Source organism: Manduca sexta, chromosome 26 (genome assembly GCF_014839805.1).
Source record: "Manduca sexta isolate Smith_Timp_Sample1 chromosome 26, JHU_Msex_v1.0, whole genome shotgun sequence".
Classification (NCBI taxonomy): Eukaryota; Metazoa; Arthropoda; class Insecta; order Lepidoptera; family Sphingidae; genus Manduca; species Manduca sexta.
This window is the reverse complement of record NC_051140.1, coordinates 9,720,614-9,743,507: the sequence shown is the minus strand read 5'-3', so window position 1 is coordinate 9,743,507 and position 22,894 is coordinate 9,720,614. Positions and strand designations below refer to the sequence as shown.

Genomic DNA, 22,894 nt, shown 5'->3' with positions numbered 1-22,894 from the left:
TTCATAGGCATACAATAGCACAGGTATTGTTATAACAATACCTGTTATACCTGTGGATGTTATAACAATACCTGTGCTAATATTTATTTTCATACTAATAAATAAATTATATTACACGCAAGAAAAATGATAATATAAATATTGGCTATGTATGTTTCTATGCCTGAAGAATATTTACTCTATTATTTTCTAGATAGAAAACTAATCAGTACAAAAAGCACATTTTATCTGAACCAAATTACGTCGAGATGAATAAATCCTTAAATAAGAGACGCCAAGGGACTTGAGATTTTTATAATAAACCCAAAATACATTTATTATAATATTCCGATCAAACGAGATCACAGAGAACTACGTAGAATGGTTAAATTATTAAAAGAATTTGTTTTCTTTTTGAGTGTAAATACAAATTTTATGTCTATTGACACTATCACTAGTAGGTATCCACATTTTGTGTGAGGGAACTCGGCATTATCGAATTTGACTGTTGCTTTAGGTGAATTATTGTAATGCCAGTCAATATCCAACAGTACACGCAAGTCATTTTCTACCTGAATTGTAATTTTTGGTCTGGTATTGCCATTTTAAAAACAAAACTGACGCGTGTCTTATGAGTTTACTTGTTTTAATATAATATATGCACAATTTATTGCAATCATTTTCAAACACTGACGCCTTTTATTATACTGCGTACTAGTAATAGACGTCAGTATTTTCAAATATCATTATGTTTTGCTTTACTTGCATGTGTATGCTCTTTTCTCTTCTATATTCGGCTTAGTTTTTTTACTTCCACTTTACCAACTATAATATATTATGTACCTGTTTTGCGTTACTAGACAACACAAAACATTAGTATTATTTTTACGGCAAAATAGAATTTAACCTTTAGTTATTGCATGATAATAGCATAAATTATATTGTCAAAACCATTTGTGACAACTAACACATTGTAAATTATAATATATGTCATAAAAAACATATTTTTTACTCTTATTGCAAACTCCGGCAAATACGACTGGCCTAATTACGAACTTTACCTTTTTATGGCGAGCTGACAGCTATATAACGCTATTATTTCGAGATGCTTTTTGTATTCAGTGCTTGAAGCCATGGTTGAATAGTTTTGTAGAAAAAACCCATATTTACAATATTTTTCTAGAATATTTTAAATTAATATTGAATGTAAAAAGAAACTTCGTTATTACGTTGTATGTCTATTTGTATTGATTTCAAAAGATACTTTAATTATCTAACCTTGAAGAAAGATTTTAGATGACGTATTTTTTAAGAAAACCTACAGAATTAAATTTGCTCTTTTAAAATTTTCTTAATTATAATATTTTAATTAATTATTATTTTACTATTTTTCGTGGTTATCGTTTCATAGATAAGTGCAGTTTGAATAATACACTAACATGAAATAAGACCGACTCCTGTTAATATATGCAGTACTGTACAAGCATAGAATAAATGTGTGACAAATCCATATAGAAAAACACCTGTCATGTTAAAATACCCTTTGGTTTGAGTCATAGCGATTTAATATTATATAATGAAACCCATATGGAACATAAAGCATCCACCTAATTAGTTTTATAATAAAAATTAATACTTAAAAGCACTCAAGTAATTATTTTAATAATTTTAACTGACAGCAACTAATGTATCATGTATGTCAGCTATATACCCAATCGATTTCATAGGCATTCGGTCGGTCAAGGCCAACGTAGAAATAATCACTAGCGACATACGTCGATGCCAAAACGTATGTCATGCAACTTCCTAATTGTATTGAGGCTATTCGCCCATTGATGAAACGATACGTTTGATTTATTCAATGCGCAACAATGAAGGAATAATTGATATTATAGTCTCTATAAGAAATAACCAGCGCCAATAACGATCAGCACAATCAATTACTACTAGTTGAGCGCTCGCGAGTTTCAATTGTGAAGTCATTTTCGTACCGAACCATTGTCAGCTTCATGCGTAGTAAATGATTGGATACGCCTTAGAGTCGAGCTGAAATGTTTTTTAGATTTATTTATATTAATCGACTGTGCCAGTAAAACAACAAACAAACAGTATTTCTCGAAAATTTTATTTCGTTTAGACATCACTGAAAACCAACTGGTCAGAAGGCATGTCATTTTTATATTATTTAATTACGTGTATTCATATTATTGCTAATCTAATATTGAATTACTCCATATTTTATAAGTTTATGTTATAAATGTGATAGTAACTTTATTTGTCTGTTGCGCTTCCAAAGCTGAATCGCTGAACCATTTTCGATAAAATTGACTCTGAAGATAGTTTCAAATCAGGGAAGAATATAGGTTACTTTTATACTAAGAAAAATATATCGGGATATTCATTACGGAAAAAGTTTACCACGAAGGCGGAGCCGAGAGCTAAAGCTAGTTTATAATTATCTAAACATTATAGGGTTAATTAATATTGAAAATTATAAGTAAAATCTACTTCGAATAGAGTTTGCATGCTTACACGCTGCCTTTGCCAGAAACTGTATTTTCACGGTCGATATTCCATAAATATACGACTAATTTAAGACAAACATCAGTACTTAGATAAAAATCGACGTGGGCTCATAAAAAATACCCAATGCAAATATTTTATACTTGTGATAAGAATGTAAACAATTTGATGTAAGAAAATTAGGTTAATTACAAACAAGATAGTGTTGACTGAATTGTATATGAAGTACGCTACAACATTTTGTATGTGTAAAAATCAACAGATATATTTTTTAAATTTAATAAATAATGGAACGCTGGAGATGCTCTATAAATCACGAAATGCATTAGTAAGTCGTATGATAATCAACATTGTAGCAAACAAACATTCAACAAGTTGTGCGCGTAAAATCACTAACGTCTGTTACTTGCAAATCTTTTATATTAAAACATCGAAATATATCCATTGTCCTTCAAACAAATTAAAAACGAGTCTTCAGTTGTCAGATAACCGCGCCTTTATTAATTAACGTACTGAGTAGTGTCAGTACTTAACGCGATGAATACAGAGATGTATAATAATTGCGTGCGCTCAATGATTTTGTCACATCATGTTTATTAGTAACAAATACGTGAATAAAATGCCGTTATATACGAACGCAATTTTGCGTGACTTCCGTGACCTTGAAAAAAAATTATAGAATGTTTTACAGCGCATCATTGACACGTAACTGACAAGTAAAGCTGAGTACTGTGCACAGAGTAAACGTACTATTTTTACTACTTGATATAAGGATTAAACTGTTATCTTGCGCGTCGTACTCTTAACAATGATCATGATGCGTGCATAAATTGTTAACCCAAAGTTACTTGCTTATTAAATGAATCGATAGCATAGATACCGAAATTATGTACATTAACACTTCATTGTAATAAATAGCCGATACGAAACCGCGGATTTGTCACAAATAGGATGATATTCAAATACACACTGCTAAAACAATGCCCCAGTGGCACACTGCACTATGTAGAGGAGAGGGCGACTAGCGGGGGCCGGGAGCCGTGCCCGGCTAATGCAGTCCGAACAGCAGCTGGTCCTAGCGCTGGGCGCACGATGATGGTGGTGTTCACCAGTGCATCTCACACGTTGGCCACACACGCGGCGAGGCGGCGAGCCGATAAGGCGGCGGGCGGCACGTCGGCGGAGCGGCCCCGAGCGTCGCGACGGCCGGCAGACCGCGACTGGAGCGTCACTGCGCGTCGCAGCCTAGGGCGCCGAGCGAGCAGGACGAACATACTCGACAATGCGCCCGACCTACGATTCTAGCCCTTGAACCTTCCGACTTGATTCTCATTTACTTTGTTCTGAACTGGTCTCTTATGTTTTTGTGCGACCACAAAAGGGTTTTCACCCCGCGAAGCGTCCGATCCCTTACAGTGTTACATAGACGCTAGAGATAGAGATGCTACGTGGCCTTTCATATCCTATGGGCTGTTTCGATGTTATGTCACTATTGAGCGTCTGTGCGTTGTTGTTTGGCCGTGAACGCGTGCTAACCGCGTTCTCATTTGGACCATTATGATTTATAGCTCCAGAGGGAGACGCGTGACGGCGTGACGCACAGCTAACGTTACCATATTGTAGCCAAGTCTCTGTATCATTACTTATTGCCTTATGTTAAATGAAGCTCATCAGCCAGTTTCACATTTGGGAATATGAGGGAAAAAATGTGAATAAAGAATAAATATTAGCCACAATAGTATGCAATATTCATATCTCCTAATTCAGTTAATGTAAAAGTTTACGAAAATGTAACTTTTAGTCAGGGAAAAGACTATCACGGGGGCGTAGCCACTAGCAAAACCTGTTAAAAATGTAATGTTAAAGTTTATTTTCATGTGTAAAACTTTTAATTGTAATTAAACATATCAAGACAAATAAATAAAATGTTTCACGTTATAATTGTATTATATCTCTAAAAACATATGCGAACCATTAATGAAATTGGTATGGTATATTTTAACAATTAAGTACACTTTTCACGTAAACACAAAGCAACGAAATAAGTGTTCCTCTTTGTGATCAGCACACAATCGAATATTGATGATATCAATGCAAAACTATCTTCGGTCGTATGCTAATTTACATCATAATTTGTGAAACAATGTCGTATAATTATATAAGTATCGACGTATACAATATTGGCGTCAGTATTCAATTCAATTATTTAAAAAATAATAATAACAGCCAAAGTGAAGTCACTTGATATAAGGGTGATTTCTAGTAATTTAAGTTTTTATTATATTATCTCCAAAACTTCAGTAAATAAAAAAAGTTAAGCCACTTTTTATACAAAAAATCCTGTATTTAACAAAAATATTAGACATTAAATCGCTCTGGAAATAATTGCGATAATTTGTGTTCAGTCTTGTCTAGTAAATAATAGTCTAGATAGGTGAAGATCACCTCGGAGGGGTAAGTGTATTTCGTGCGCAGAACGACTATCGTGCTGAGGTATCAGGTTCGAATTCCGGACTTCACTTACAAAAGTTATCTTACGCCAAAGTTAAGTGATGCCTCTGAGTGCGCCAGTAAGTTTTATGTGTAAATACATTATAAAGATTCATTTTATCAATAGAAGAAATTGCAGAATATTTTACAAAAGATACATTTAATATCTCTTTGAAATATATCTCACTGACATCATAGCAAAAGCAATACACTATGAGCGAGTCGAGCTAATCGACTTCACGAGCGAAAAAGAAAACTGCAATGCATTGAATGCGATCCCGAGATTGCTTTACAGATTTCACGGAACAGAGCGACATCGATTTCTGTTCTGAGTTGCTGACGTTCTTTGATGTTGATGCGACTGGCTAGCAAATAGTACTTTTAACATAACTCATAAAGTGGCTGGCTGATTTTTTATTCATCAATTCTAATCTATTAGACCGATGTGATGTAGTTTTCTGTGATGCCTGTCCAGTATTAATTATTAAACTGGCGTGTTTATGGGCTTGGATAGACAATGTTGTAATGATGGTTTATTTGCATGCATTAATAAATTTGTGGTAAATTAAATCTTGTGAATGTTGTCCATTTCTTATTGGTAAAGCCTGACACAACAGGGAGATTAAATTTTATTAACGCTGAAAAAAATCTAAGATGTATATTGTCTATTAGTTATTTAAAATATAATAATAAGATTCATATAATTTATAATAAGTGATCTTTCTTTTTTGAAATGTTGATTATGTTTAAAAAAAAATTGTATTATATATTATTTAAAAAATGTATGTGTAAGATGGTAATATTGTTTATGCCGTCGAAGTTATTATGGAAAAGCGTTAAAATTCGCGTTCGAGAACCATTTCCAGGAACAATTATAGAAAACTTACCTTGGACGTAAAATGTGCCATATCGTGTTTTTTAAATTTTTATTAAAGTTAACTTGGATAATAGTAATGTTTAGCTTGTATACATTATACAATTATTGTAGACATTATATTTTTTTACCAAAAATTTGGTCCTTTGAAATATAATAAAAAAACAACTTTGAGAAGAGATACATGTCTTTACATAAAAAAGCACAGAACTAGTTTTATTTTCTAATGTTTTTTTTTTCTCTAAAAAAATATTTAAGATTACTCAACTTGGTAACTTAAGTTTAAAATTTCCTTCTTAAATAATATTTAAGATGTTGGTTTGAGATAGTACATATGCGTTTGAACTAATTAATTTGTATTTTTTTGGGTTTGGGTATCATCTTAATTCAACAATACAGTAAAATTAATACAGTTTAATTAATAGTAAGAAAGTAAAAATATATATATCATATAACTTTATATAATGAAAAACAGTATCTGTGTAGGAATTAAGGTAAAAAAACAATTAAACGTTCCGTGTTCAGAAAAACTAAGTAACATCAAATCGATATCACAAATCAGTTTTCACTTTTTATTCATAACCCTCTACGCATATGCCAAACAACTCAGTATCATCTACATAAATAATAGCGGAGATGTAACACTATTAGCCTCAAAACAAGTCAGTTTTTTCGTTCGAAATTCAAGTTGCAGCCGACATTGGCCCAAGGCCAGAATTGCCAGAATTTTCAAGCAACCCCAGCTATGAGGTATAAGGCAGTGCTGAACAACTTTTGGCAGGGAATTACGGCTTAGCATACTCTTCATGCATGGGCGAGTTTGAGCGAGTTTAATAGAGGCTCGCGAATTGACGCTTTGTTTTGCAATTTAACATAACAACTGAACTGAATGCGCCTCGAAATTCATTGCTCTACTGAGAAACATGTAGTTGTTATAATCTATTCACGGAGAGATACAGGCAACTTCTCAAATGATGCTACATTATTAATGATCACATGCTAATAGAAATTGGCAATCGAAATCTATGAAAAATAAAATAGTTCATCACGCACTATAAAATAATATTTGTAGCCACTAGAATATCATAATATCAATAACTCTGTGTAAATTACATAAAGAGGTAAAAATAAAATATTATACAATACACAATATTATAATATAATTAAAAAATGTACGTGTTCAAGAGACGTACTTTTGCCAAAAGCTCTCTCTTCCAGACAACTTCAAAACTTTAAAAGACCCTTTAAAATATCTCCAGAGATCTTTGTACTACTAAAAGATAGGTGCGAAGTTGCGAAGACACAACGTGGCGCGGCGCCTACACGCAGTGCAGAGAACGTTCTCTCGGAGTCATATTACTCAGACATTAACGATGTAAACATACAAAACCGTGAAACGGACATCGTCATCTCCACATGGCTCGGGTGCTTTTCGTTCTATTCGAAACACTCATACTAGTTTCGATTCGATTGCCAAATCGATCACTATTTATAGCGCTCCATATAACCAATGAACAAACGTCTGTTATTTTTAATTGTACACACATATCATTTATATCGATTGTTTATTAATAGAAAATTAATTTATTATGATACAACATATTACCATACTGTTATGGTGCATTTATATTTATGATAATCGATTAAATACGCATTTTAAGTATTTCATTAGCGTCTTTTTCACAGGTTTAACATTTATTCTCCCCACATAACCCCAATGCCAAACTGCTCTCAGATATTCAGCAAGACATTTATGATGTTTCTAGTATTCTGAGTATTCACGGTCAGCAATCATTGCCTATTCTAATTATAAGTTGACCTAATTATCCTTCGTTTTATTTAAATATTATCATATATAGGTATTTTGTAATTTCTCATTGGTATTATGCTATTAAAAAAAATATTCCAATCTAAAAAAAAATAACTAGCTTATGTACGGTATTATTTTAATCCTAAAACTAATATCCTTTAAATAATAATGTTTCGTCGAACGAGAGCCTTTGCCTATAAAAATAAAATATAAATGTTCTTGAGCTTGGACTTTAAATATTTGAAGTAACAGCAAGTAAGATAATGGAGTCAATAAACTTACAGCATTATATTAAGGCCATCAATGAATCTTATTTTTACAGAGTGTTTTCTTTCGATAGATTTACTTTAGTTATCCTTTAGAGCTCTAGTAATACTTTTTTACTCCAATACCGTTAGCAATAAAAGAGAAATAAATACATAGATAGAGCCGTTACAGAATATTCGATGTACTTAAAACTAATACTATGATTAAGGTTGGATACATTTCATACCTAAACCTTGCTTTCATTTATTTTAAATCTTCAACATTGCGTAGCGGCAACCCACAGCACTACCTCGATAGTAATCCCTGAGATGGCTCTAAATTGCTTTTGTTCATATCTTTTTCTGAATTTTATAATTCATTCCATCACATGACCTACTTTGTTGTTCGCCCCCTGCCGTATAAAAAAAACTTCATTGTGTGAGAAACTGGATCCAGTATCTCCGCTAATCATGATGGAGTTTAGCAATAATACGACTTACCACTCTAATGACACATGAACACAATATCTAAACTAAGCATATTTTTTTTTAAATTACTTACTGCATATAATTCGTGTTTCGAACATGATCCAACCAATGTTCAAGAGTAACGATAGCACCTAAGATGAGCTACGTATGAATCTTAAGGCTGTTGAACTAAGTCAGTTATAGAAAAATTATATTAAAGTTTTAGATTAATCAAAACTGGTCCTTTTTTTTTTGGTTTCGCGGAGAAAGTCCCTTATTACTACCGCCCAGCCTTCGTGGGGGGTGACTGAGCGGTTATGCTGGGGTAGCCGTGCCTTAAATCAAAACTGGTCCTACAATAATATATGATAAATGTTCCTTAAGTTTCTATGACCATTTTCTAACACAAATAGGCGGAATATATGAGCTGTGATAAATAATTAGTAATGATACTTATCTCTTTTGCATTTCTTATAAAATCATTGTATACGACAGTCGTGAAATTGTTTGTATAACGCTGGCTAAAATGGAGAACAAAATCACGCTCGTATGAATGCAAATACCCGATTGCGAATTGTGGCAATAAATTCCCCGGGTTGTATTAACTCGGGTAGGCCTCAAATAATTATTATTTCTATAGCAACGCACGAGCGAGTTTTGGACAATTTTAGAACCAGGATACTTCCAACTACTTTGCAATACATGCAATTATATATTTAGGAACAATAAATTGTAATATGCAAGTACCAGTGGCTAAGCGTCCATACACCCCGATTCCTACCGGCTTCCCTTTGGGTTTATTTACATTTGGTTTAGTTTTTGTTTTCTGTTAAACTGGCCGTGATATGTTACTTAAGGCAATAGTTTTTTGCTTCGGGTTACCGTTTGAAAAATTTCTATTTTATCAAGGCAAGTATACTATTTTCCGCAACCATTCCATTTTAATTTATTTTATTTAACCACATATAGCGGTAACACAAAAAACTCTCGTTACTCTATTGGCAGTTTAAGCCTGTTTTATTAAAAATACAATTATTCGGACAGGCCAAACACAACAAACTTTTCCAGTGATGTTTAAAAAATCGGTCATTCAATTTCAATGACTCGAATCGAAAACACGCGTTTGAATTTTATTAACGCACGAGTGTTGTTTTCCTCCCTCTCTCTGTGATTGATGAATATACAAATATCATCAAAGCAGATTAGTACGCGGGTTCAAGAGACAGCGGATCGTTTGTGGTGTATAAAATGTGTATATTTAAATGGCACACCCGTACCTTTTCACTGACAGATATATGCTGAAATATCTACACAATAGGGATGTTGAGAAAGGTTGGATTTATGAAAGGTTAGTCTTATCTTTCCTTTATAGTAGAGAGAGTAAATAAGCCAATAAAATTTTAAAAAATACTTAATGTATACTTACACATAATTATAACATATATACAAGGTCATTTTGACATTGCGTTACTAAATGAAACCACATACTCTTCTTCACCTTTTGCTGACATTGTGTCAAAAATCATCCATTAAGGTGGTAGCTCAAGGTCCATTTTCATACATTTTGTTTCGGCTTTAATCTGGGTAACTAAACAGGTATTGGCAAGTAAAGAATTTAAATTCACGTCTAGTTAGTGATTAGTTCTCGCAGTTGAAGAAAAATGTAAAATAATTAATAATCATGGATATTTCGGCCTTTAAAATTTAATATGACGAAATTTTAAAGGCAGAAATATCCATGATTATTAATTATTTTTACATTTTTCTTCAACTGCGAGAACTAATCACTAACTAGACGTGAATTTAAATTCTTTACTTGCCAATACTTGTTTAGTTACCCAGATTAAAGCCGAAACAAAATGTATGAAAATGGACCTTGAGCTACCACCTTAATAAGTAATATTTTCGCGAAAAATCCTGGTTCTATTTTTCTGACTTTTTGATCATTTTGTAGTTTAGTGCGAATATGGCGTGTGCGTGGGTGTATTTCTGAATGAAAATATGATGTTGCCGCTACAAAAAATTCTCTTAGAGTAGTAGTAGTGGCTTTAGGGTGCGTAAAATTAAAAATACTTTTTATTAATATTTATTATGTTCGAAACTTAGACTTTTTTATTTTACATCTACGGCTCAAGTAACTTATTATACAGTGTTATTTCTAAGTAGGTAAGTATTTGGTTTCATTTAGTAACGCGATGACAAAATGACCTTCTATGTGTTTGCATAAACTTTTTTTATTGTTTTAGATAAAATATTGCATCGAAACAGTACAGAAAAATATTGTGCTCGAGGGCTGACATGATTTTGAATGGTTCAAATTGGAAATATTTTTAATGGAGGTGGATTGAAGTATGTAGGTAAATAATGAATATCAACACTATGTAATGCTACGATGCACTAATGAATAGGACATACTAATCATATAGCTTTCTCTTCAGTTCTAAATTTCTTTTAAAGATTGCTTAAAACACTATCCTTAATTCGTATGCATATTTATTTTCGTATGGACGTACGGTTTTATAGTTGAGATGTTGTATAGTTTTATTCAGTTAGCATACCATCTTATGCCCTGTGTATAACTACCGTTGCGCGTTTTCTAATATAAAAAGTAGCTTATATCTTATACAGAGAATGATACAGAGTTTATGTGTCAACCTGTCTTATCTGATTTAATCAAACCACTACACATTATATGACTAGGTGTTGCTCGCGGCTTCGCCCACATTAAAAATCTTAGCGCTACAAAAATCCCTGTATTTCTGTAGCGTTCCATAGCACCATCAGTACTTAAAAATCTGGTTAATAATTCAAATATTTGCCACGTGGGTTATTTAACGGAAAATAAATTCGCCTTTATTTAATTCAAAAAATTACCTACTCGTACGCCAAATTCCATCTAAAGCCGTTCAGCGTAAGAAATATCCAAACATTCATATTAATATTATTAGTAATATAGAATATCCTTCTATCATACATACGAGCTACAACATTCAACATAATATACAGGATCATTTTGACATTGCGTTAAATGTATAGGTTATGACCGTGTAAAAAAAATATCTATTTTTATATCGCTTATAAATAAAAATTACTATCCCTTAGGATGTTCTTTATTAAAGACAGCGATGTAATAAACACAATGTTAGAGAAGATGGTGTTTGTTGTGCAACAAAGGGGTCACATTCCTGTGAACTTTATCGATCGGGGCTCAGGACTCTCACTACCCGCAATAAGTATTCCTAAGAACGGTTGACAAAGGTCGTAAAACCAATAAGGTAAAGAATACTGTACATACAATAGGTAATGTAAAAAGGAATATAACATAGAAGAATAAGAAAATGGGGTGATCGTTCATAAATTTTATTTTGTGCGGTACCTACGACTATATAAAGGTCGGCCTCAAGCCATGCCTTCTACATCTATTGTCATCTTTTCCCTTCAACCACGTAGACTTTAAAATGACAGTTTCCATATCATTGCGGATACCATACATTACTTTAGTAACAATAGCATTAGTATCTATTAATAAATACATTTGTTGGATTGTTCTTCTTTCCCGTCGTAGTACATCAACACAAATTATTTGTGTAAAGATAGTTATAGGCCAATGTTTGACAAAGATCATCGAAGATATACTGGTAAATGCACGGGTTCTGTGGAGCTTAATTCAAAGAAAAGACGCGGCTAGCTTACTTGCTGTTAAGAGGTTTAAAAAGATATTTTTGATACACCCGCTGTCTGTTCGATATTGAAATCCCAGACGAAGTACTATCCGTGCTGCTAACAGCTGTAAGGTAGTTGCAATAACATTTTATGACTTGTGTTGTTATTTTAAAGCTCAGTTATACTAGTTTAGACGAGAGAATAGCAAACCCAAAGTGAGCTATAAAATAGTCATCCATTTTCCTAAATATCTATTATTCCTCGTGTTTGATAACAACATTAAAGTTTGAAATTATTCAGCAGACAAACTAGACGCTATCAAAATGTTTAAAATATGAAATCATCAAACAAGATAATAAACATTCCATTACTACCAAACTGTATGGCATCCATGAATTAAATTCAATAGTTCCTTTTTTCACACTTAAAATGTCACTTATTTTTACTTGGATTGGAGCATACCCAAACCCTTAGGCGTAAAGTGCGGCGTTATCTATTTATTTTTTCGATTTAGCGATAGACGATTAAAGGAAAGTAGGAAGGGTCTTAACCCTATCCCTCAGAGATGAAAGATAATCCGCGAGCATGTTGTGCGACGATACGGAACACGAGGAAACTGATGTTGGAATGATAAATCCAGATGAGATATTGCGCGACCCTTATCAAAAATAAATTATGTTCCAGTGTAAATTTTGCCAACCAGCTCTAAGCCAGCGTGGTGGACTAAAGCCTAAACCGCCTCAAGAGAGGAAGCCGTTCCTAATACTGGAATAATATATAATTATGGGAAGGTGTTATTATTATGTACAAATATTTTGGTTATTTGGAGTGTATTGTAATATCTGGATACCCTTTAAAGTCTTATCCAATTGCCTACTATGCTACTATAATATATAGACGCTAAAATTTATAAAAACGTTTGGATGATCGTTAGAACTAAACTCAGAAACAGCTAAACGGATGTGTAGGAAACTTCACAAGTAAACCCGTTCTTTGATTAACATAATAAAGACAATTTTTATAAAAAAAAATTAACGCTAGCATAATGGCGAGCAGAAATTAATCAATACGATACCCAAGTAATGATCCAGGCAAGATAGTTTCAGTTGATTAGTATTTAAATTTGCATAGTTGGAGTTCAATCAGCTTGAACATCGAAGTTAATACTAGTCAGCGGCGGCATAGTGCGGTTATCGCTCTGTCTCTGTTTACAGAAATATTAAATTTGAACCTAAATAGAATATTGGAACGTATTATGAATTGAAACGTCTACAGCCCCAAGCATAACGCAAAGTTGGTCGTGCTACGTGACTGGAAGCAGCTTAGCATTCCATTGACCCATTGGTTTAAGCTAAGAATTTCTAACTTACCAAGTGCTACATTGAACCATTGAAAGTGTACGCACCTGGGAACTAGCTTCAATGTTTAAATTAAATAATAATAAACTTCACCAGTGCAATTTTGTGTAGTATAATAGTTAATATAAACCTAGATGAGATGAAATGTTTGCACTCGCATCCAATTAGATCAATATAGGTTATTTACGTCTACGTTACATGGCAGAATTCCCAAATATGCAAACACAATGGAAATATTAAGATACGTTTGTCAACATATTCCTTACCTCCTCTTTTAGTACAACGATGACAACCATGTATTTTCTTTTGCAGTAGCCCTGAGTAAGACATCACAACACCCATACATATTGTTCTAGCTCGTTTATAATAATGAACTAGCATTTTGTGTTATAATATAATCCGTTTAAATTTGTTCACTTTGAAAAAGCTGCAGACAGAATTTTTACACTCGTTTTATTCGCCCACCGCTTTGATATGAGCCAATTTGTTGCTAGATAGCGTGGAAAGACGAGCTTATTTAACACCCTTACATGATAAAATACTCTTTAAACGTGTTATTAAATCTTAGGACGGATCGTACATTCCATTATTTAATAAATATTGCAATGAAACAATCTTATTATGTGTTTATGTTGACAATATTGGTATAAATAGCAAAATATCTAAAGTTGATAGCCCTTCTATAAACCTACGCAGCGCTTGATACGAGCTGGATGACTATAGTTTTGATATATATAATTTTTTTATTGGTATATTTTTCAAGCAATTAAATTACTACGCTGGCCAAAATTTCTTGAAATACAACAAAGAGTTAAAAATAAAACACGAAACAAAGGAAATTGAAAACGTAATTAATGAAACTGAAGCCGTAGGAATAAACAAGAAAGTACAAACTACAAGCATTCCCTCGTACCAAATAAGATCCCGCTGCTCCAGATCCCAAGTTATTATTGTCGTTTCGGGACTGAGTTATGCTCATAAAAATCTCCAGTTTTCCCTGAAAATAGAAATCACATTAATTTTTATGCGCGTGCTGAATCCGCAAGTACTTTTCAATGGCTATTCATTCAAAATTGTTTTGATTCGGTTGTCGTTCTAAGAAAAGGATGAAGAATAAACCGGCGGCATGAAAGCAATAATGCTTCTGAGAAATCTTGAAAATCTACGGACGTATCCCTTTCTGTGAACATTGTCTCTAATAACAGCTGTCGCTCTCGAGTTTAAAGCGAGCAATTTAGTACAGTTTCTCAATTATTTAACAGAAAATAAACTCTTAGTACTAGTCATATTAAACTGAAAGTCATAAACCATGTTTACCTGTTGTAATAGTATTGCTTTAATTAACTATTACATGGACGATTTAAAAGTTAGAATCAATTATTTTTTGCATTCGTCGACTATCTATTTCAGAAAACTATTTGTAGTGCGTGATGAACCAATTATACAGCAAAAGTATGTAGGTTCAATCCTCTACACTAAAATGTTTAAATTTGAGTACCTACTTATGCCCTTATTATTTATGTATAAAGTGTTGTGGGATGAAAAATACTTCACACGTATTACCTACCATTTATTATACACGTAGCAAATATAAAGCGCAAAAAATCAGAAATATATTGTGTACAAAAAATTTACGCTACAAATAAATTATACATACAAAATAATTCACACGTGACGGAACGTCATTGGCTTTGTTACCATTTCCGACTAATTGATCCTACAGAACATATTCGAGTGAATTACTTCGTATAAATCACGAAATACAAATGGAGTGCTACGCTAATGAATTATTATGACCGTAAGCATAACAAAATCAGTCTTCGTAAGACGTAAATTGTTTAGTTGCACTTTGTTACGCGCACCTGCTACTCCCTGATAAGCTATAAGCTGCTTCACTCAACAAGTGTCACGAGTCTGAAAGAGTAATGTCTTTTATTATTAAGAACCTAGTCGTATATATAAATATTATTTTTATACCAATACACTCACACAGTTCTTGCTGGCTTTGCCCAGATGTAAATAAAATTAACATGAAATAAAAAAGAAGTCCTTTTTTCACGATGGCACGGAAAAGTGGTCTCATTTGATGATAAGTGAAGAGAAACCCAAAACATGTCGACCGGCATGGGATGATCATTCCCGGATGATCGGCCCAGTTATGCCGGCCTGTTTGATTGTTTCTTCACGCTCCGTTTGCAAGACCCTAAGTTGTAGGAAGGAGGGAACACGTATGCTGGGAAACTATTCTACAGATTAATGCTATTTTGGATCCTTCTTGGTACAACGAAATATCATTTAGAAACAGTAATAATTTTAGTTTTGCCGCCATTTTCGACTATTTATGAAAACAATTAAGTCTTCAATTCAGTATGTCTTATTGGTACTATCTATACATCGCTACTTCAATATTCACTTGCTTTATGTTAGTCAAGCTAATTCATATAAAAACACTTCTGTAAATACGTATCCAAATAATCATATGATAAACAAATATATAATGCATGCACAATAATAATTTTATGATTATATACCCGTTAGTGCGTATTTCTAAGGCGTCTGAAATTGTCGGGTAATGTAGTACCTAACCAAAGAGATAATTTTCTCGCTGGTTAACGTATAATTAAGGAAATTGAAGAAATATCACAAGTGTTTTTCCAGAATGTTATTTCACCACTAGTTCCAATATAAACAACGGACTACCAATGCAATTGTATCAAAGATATAATTATAATTGTGACGTGTTTGCATTACCGCTTCTCCTTTTTTGTGTTATGGCTGCCACCGTTTATTTATGGTGATTTTGCCTATGTTGAATAATAATAGCAAAACAAAAGCGACTAATAAAACAGGTGATCAAAAAGACTTATCGATTCTTACTATGCTAATGCAGCAAATATATTTCGATTTTTATCATTTTTGATTGTTATTTTAACGTAATGCGGTTAATCTGTGTTTAACAACGAGCTTCCAACCACGTCAAAATGTATTGTGCGTTGGACGACGCCGTGATAAAGTGGATTCTCATGCAGATTCGATTAAAGCCGGGAAAAATGTACCCATAGCCCATTTGTTTACATGAAAAGTTAACCACGTAAACGAGTAACAGTAAACAAAGAATGTGTTTACGCTAGATTACGTACATTTAATGATACAGCCACTATTTCATGGATATTCATCAAAATAAATGGCGTTGAATGTTATTACTCATTAAATATTCATATTTATGCAATATGACGTATCATTAATGATGTGTTGAATGTTTTGCTGGGTAGTATAAATTGAGTATGTTTAGGTTATGATTTTACGTTGTCTTTTATTGCATATATTCTTAATTTGCTTATTTCAATATTTCACGTAGCACACATTTAGAATACACTAAATACACAATATGACAATAAAATTAATATTTCCACTCCTGGGAACGCATAATGATAAATTACCTGTTGAAAACTCAAGAATACTTTTAGACGTCTTTTTTGTAATAATTTGTTTTTACTTTATTCATATTTATACCTAGTTTTAAGGGTAAGCTACTAGACAGATTCTATAGCTTGTATTTTTTTGTTTACATACGTTTTAGAAAATGATCTTTTAGCCGTATATTGGTCATGTTATACATTAGTTATCTATACAATAACAGATAAATGAACGACATCAAAGTTGAATGAAAATAATTTATGAGTGGATATTTGTTAGCGATTACCTTCTTGATGCATTTTAAGAATGCTGATACGACAAAATTTCGATGTATGAACACCAATATCAAGATTCATTCACAACATTAATTCTAACTTCAAAAATGATGCCTTCATCATAGAACAAACTTTTATTTAAAACCTATTTAACCCTTATAGAAGATTATTCAAAGGATAAGAGAATAGAGCTTAAAATTTTATGAGGCTTTAAAAAATTTCATTACTGAGTTGGAACAAATTGTTTGCACAATCTAAAGTATTTCCCCAGTTCCCCAGAGTTGGGAGACCCCCGTACTTTGTTCTGATTCTTTAGTTAAGACAGTATTTCAAGCAATATTACTAATTTTGGGATGTAATAAAGGGGCTAACGTAGTGCATAATATTCTAAATTTTAAATATCATATTCACTCTTGACTCGTAAGACTGAAATGAAATAGTCAATACGTATTACAATATCACTTATGTGATATCGTTGATTTCTTCTAATTTGCTGTTTATGACTAAAATTGCATGTGTCCATTATTCATTATTACATGATACATGGTACTTGTTCCAGCAGAATACGTCTATATATTTGTTAACATCCATAAATATTGCACAATTTAAATATAAGAAGCACCGATAGTTTCTTTATTTATATAAATAAAGATTTGTTCACGCTCAGTGTCACAATTTCCTGTGCAGCCCGATTTTCTTGGAAACATTTTGTGATGCTAAATAAATATGTTTTCTCTTAGCTGAGATATAAATAATTTTATTTAGGAGCGATAAATAAATAAAACCATTCATTTATCTCTGCAAATTATCTGTACAACTTCATTACTCTAGCTACAACACACAACTGTGAAATCCATGAAGCTAAGTTCGAATCCCAGGTTAAGAAATCAACATTCTAACTGATTGTTATTAATGAAAACACGTGTCAATTGCTGACCAGATAGAGATAAACTAGCAAATCTCAGTAATAACACCTTGACATCCTATCTTACTACAATTCCTACAATCGTGGAGATTTAAATATCGCTTCATTACTCCGTCTAACTAAAATGTATACATGGACTTAACCACGGCCCGAAGTTTGTTTTTAATTATTATGAGTCCATTTAATATTACGAAATGTAAAAATCATTTACTAATAAAGTCAACAATTAAAGAAAAAGTTTTCAAACTGGCGGAGACAATAAAATATATAATACATATATCTTTCCGTTGCTATCTTATCTGCCAAGTAATGCCTTACAAACAACTCTGTACCCCCGACATATTACTCTGAACGTTGAGCCATTTTATAGAACATTTAACGCTTTAATTTCTCTTGCAATAGTCTATGGCGCGTAGTCTGTGCGTATTCATAAGACCAAGCTACGTCACGTTCCCCACTTGTGAACGACCAGGTGACCAGGTCAGCTGCAATTACATATATGTATAAATAGTTTTACATACTGTAAAATGACTGAAAGGAAAAAGATAAACACATCATTATATAGAGCTGTTTATTTTACTCGAAAATGCAGTATAGGATAATAGACATAATTCCATGTTCGTAGCGACAAATACTGTTTTGATTGAGAATTTGATTGAGAATGCTGCAGTACCATAAAAATCCAAGTGAAAATTTTATCTGTCGAAAATTCTCTCGCATTCGGATAAATATGGTTAGGCTCTATGGACTATGCATGTATTAATTTTCGATATGCATGTCGTTACATATTTAATAATATATTATACGGCTTGATCCGCAAAAGGGTTACAAAATAAAACGGTCAATTTAAGAAAACTGGTTAGCCATTTTAACTCAGCGGGTTTAATAGGTTGTTTGTAATTTACAATACACCAGCATAGTATCTAGTGGTAACAAAAAATAGAATCTAAGTATCCATTCCCTGACTAATCTATTTTGGAAATACGGAAGAAGAAGCTTGGATAAATACAATTCACTTTCATTCTGGTTGCTAAATAAAATTGTTCGCAATAACACTGATGGTGTTTACAATTAAAAGTCAATATTGCTTTAAGCGCCCAACAGTTAGCGCGCCCACAGTCCAAATAATGGAATTTTAATGTAATAAAGTGAACTGCATATTTCATAATCGGATATTACTAACACCACGTATTTATTTAAATATTTATCTGCTTTTATCACTAAATAAAGTGTTTTTGATATTGTTTCAGTTTTCCAGCCACTATTTAGTAAACATTTTCGTTGTTATTATAAGTTACACTACGTAAACATTTTTTTAATAAATTATTTTGTTAGATAAGATATTCCAGAAAGACTCCGAGCAACTATCCTCGGAGTCACACGTGCCGTACGATCATAGCTCGCAGGAGTTGCAGAAGCGGTGGTGAGGGCGGCATCACATAAAACCCGACACTATACGTGACACAAAATAGGAAAAAATTCATTAGCTTCAAATTACAATGGTGAAATAATTTAGACCGTGTCTAATAATACGGGCATGGGTAACTAATGTTAAGTAGCGGCTGATCGCAAACAACACCGACCGCCATTAAGCTCACAACATACGATATGTTTACACACCCCCCACTCCACTGCCGCCTACCACTTCATGTACAATTTTATTAAGGACGTGTATTACGCTAGGGATATATTGTTTCATTTAAATAAAAAAGGAACATTGTTAAGCAGTGATTTGAATTTGTAAGTTATCTCCTTGTCTTAAAAAATATTTGATGTTAATAGATCATCATCATCAACCCTGTATTATATACTGTCCCACTGTTGGGCACGGGCCTCCTTTACTACTGAAAGGGATTAGGCCTTAGTCCACCACGTTGGCCTAGTGCGGATTGGTAGACTTCACACACCCTCGAAATTCCTATAGAGAATTTCTCAGGTATGCAGGTTTCCTCACGATGTTTTCCTTCACCATTAAAGCGAACGATAATTCACAAAGAATACACATATTATTTTTTTAGATAAGTCAGAGGTGTGTTCCCTTGGGATTTGAACCTGCGGACATTCGTCTCGGTAGTTCGTTCCACAACCAACTAGGCTATCGCCGCTTAATAATTAATAGATTAATAGATCAGTAGACCTTAAATCACTTCACTAAAGAGAATATATAAAATATAGAGTACGTTGACAAGACTTTCTATACTAATTACTTTGTAAGGCATGCATTTAGTCTTATCCATTTATACCTATTTGACTGTACGTCCACTTATATAGCTTAGTCCAATACTGAAACTATGTTGCCATATTATGTTTTACTTAATTCTAATTAAATAAAACATAATACGGCAAACTAAACTTCTATTTTGTAAATACTAATATATGAGCTGAGATATTATGACTTCCACAGGGGAAACCAACCTGTATACTTTATAACAAATAAATCTAATGTAATTACTCAAATATTAAAATAACTTTGTGATCTATCTGTTTAAACGCGTGCAAAACATTTCGATTCCAGGTTCATTAAATTAATTATTCACATTTTAATTAACCCTATTAGATAAATGCAAACCGCAAATCATATAACATTGTTATAAAACAAATCCGGCACGTCTAAATAAAACAAATTTCAAAAGAATTTACATACTCCCAACGCACGTTGTGGATTTTCATAATGATATTCCCAAAGTGCTTGTTTATTTTCATAATAACCTTAATGTATTTTGCGGCATCGATTTTCAAAACGATATTATAATCATTTCGAGCATAATTTAATCTTGCAAGTATAAGGCGGGCTTAATTAATGAAGACGGGAGAGATTAAATCAATAGCCAGCCCCTTCCCTGTATAAACCTGTACAAATAGTTTCTGTAATTATAATGCTTTAATTACAGTAGCCCTCTGGGGCATTCCTTTCGAAATATGGAGCTCAATGGATTTAGATTTAAATTGTGTAAAGAACATAATTATATATTTTGCGTTAGCTAATATAACGTTGAGACTTACTGTTCTATTATTTGTAAGATTAAAAATATATTATGTATAAATAATTTCTTTGAACTACATAGAAAATTATAAAATCTGTATTAAGGTCTATTCAAAATATTAGATAATATATAGGAGCTTTATAGAATATTATTTAAGAATTTCACCACCCTATATCTCAGCATTAAAACGGTAATAATATTTAGTAACGATATGATGAACTACTAACAGCAACAACGAAATGTTAATTATGATATGACTAAAGTGTTGGATAACATGTTTTCTAATCCGTTTTACATAAATCTAGTGACTTACGTAAAATAAATTAATTTAAAAATCGTACTGAAAGCTCTTAATAGTAAGCAGTTGACTGTAAACTCTTTGGTCGACAGGTTCACTAACATAAACGAAACCCACAAGTTTTCAATTGACGTTCTTGCTTAATTGACTGAGGCGAGGCGACAACTTTCCCCTTCTTTATATTTTCGAATAGTTGGATTTAAATAAAACATTTAATTTTCGCCTCATTTAACATCTTTCAAGTTCAATTAAAAACTATTGACATAACTTCGTCTTATGTGTCATTAATCGCACGTTACAGAATTTCCAGACTTTATTAAAATCTGGTTAAGCTAGTTAATATGAAGAAGATATCAACTCTGTATTATATACCGAGGTTACCCTGAACAAGTGGGCACTGAATTTTTCCATCCAAGACGTCTGATGAGGTTTTTCTTGCTTAAAAAAAAAAACAATATTATTAAGTTCTGTTTAATATGGCATACTCGTGAACTTAGCAAGGCACCAATATGGTGGTGGCAAACCGTAGGTTTTGTGCCTAGCGGCTTCGGCTTGTTTGTGCAGCACGACTGGTGTTACATTAACCGCCGGGCATGTTGACAAGCACGACGGAACAGCCCGCCGGCCAACGCGATGGAATAATATGTAAGCCCTATTATATTCTGTTTCGCCTTAAGGCTTAGGCGGCTATAATGAGTGTAATAGAATATCTTTAAAGAGCAAATAGTGCTACAAGTCAGCATTTTTAAAGCTGTTAAATATATAAAAAAATTAATAAATAGTGAAATATTACGCAGAGTTAGCGAAAGTTCGTTGTATAATTTAAAAATTAAACAAAATATTTTTAACAGTACTTACTGCGTGTACGCTCTTTTAAACGCAACTTAAATTAAAAATACATTTCAGTGTTTAAAGCTTTGATTCCTTTCATTAATAAATCGACAAACCTTTTATTTATTTTTAACGCAAATATGATTTTGTTATACAATAATTGGGTAAAGTTTACACATTTCTATGATTCATAAGTAATAAATATGCGAGTGTTGAAAACATTAAAGATTCCTCTGTAAATACGTAGAAGTTGTGGTGATAGCAATCAAACATATTCTATTTTCTCTAGAGCTATTTTTATGATCAAGCGTCGTGGTGTCGCGTCGTTGGCTTTCACCGGTTCTTTAAAATTACGACGGTAAAAAACTTGTTTACAGCGTGAAAACATTTTCATAGAAACGTGTCTTAAGAATGGGCGAGGTAATACTCGTATACGCTCACATTAATTCATAACATGCCTCGAACTCATTGCTCTACCAGTTATGAAATAATTTTGTAAGAATAACAATTTTAATACTTTGATATTAAAAATATGATACCTGCATAAGTGCCATAGGTATTTACTAGTTTAGTGAATAATCTTTACCATTTCTACAAGATTGAAATATTTATATACTTTTGCTTTTACTGTCCTCGCTTTCACTTACCTGTAACAAAAAAACATGAAATATTAAAATGTTTTTCAAATTAAAAACCATGTAAATAAAAATATAAATATAACAATTTTGCCCCTAAATTTCATGAATGAGCGTTA

The 22,894-nt window shown here is 32.7% G+C and overlaps 1 protein-coding gene across 3 annotated transcripts in view; it reads right to left on the bottom strand.

The window, feature by feature from the left end:
- Positions 1-22,894, bottom strand: part of LOC115442524 (cAMP-specific 3',5'-cyclic phosphodiesterase) — a 351,093-nt gene that overhangs the window by 286,006 nt on the left and 42,193 nt on the right. The window contains exon 1 of one of the 3 annotated variants that reach the window (XM_037443242.1): positions 3,473-3,630. The exons of the other annotated variants lie outside the window; for them this stretch is intronic. The gene's annotated coding sequence lies outside the window, so the exon portion shown is untranslated. Of the gene's footprint in view, positions 1-3,472; positions 3,631-22,894 lie in introns of those variants that run through there. 3 annotated transcript variants of the gene reach the window in all.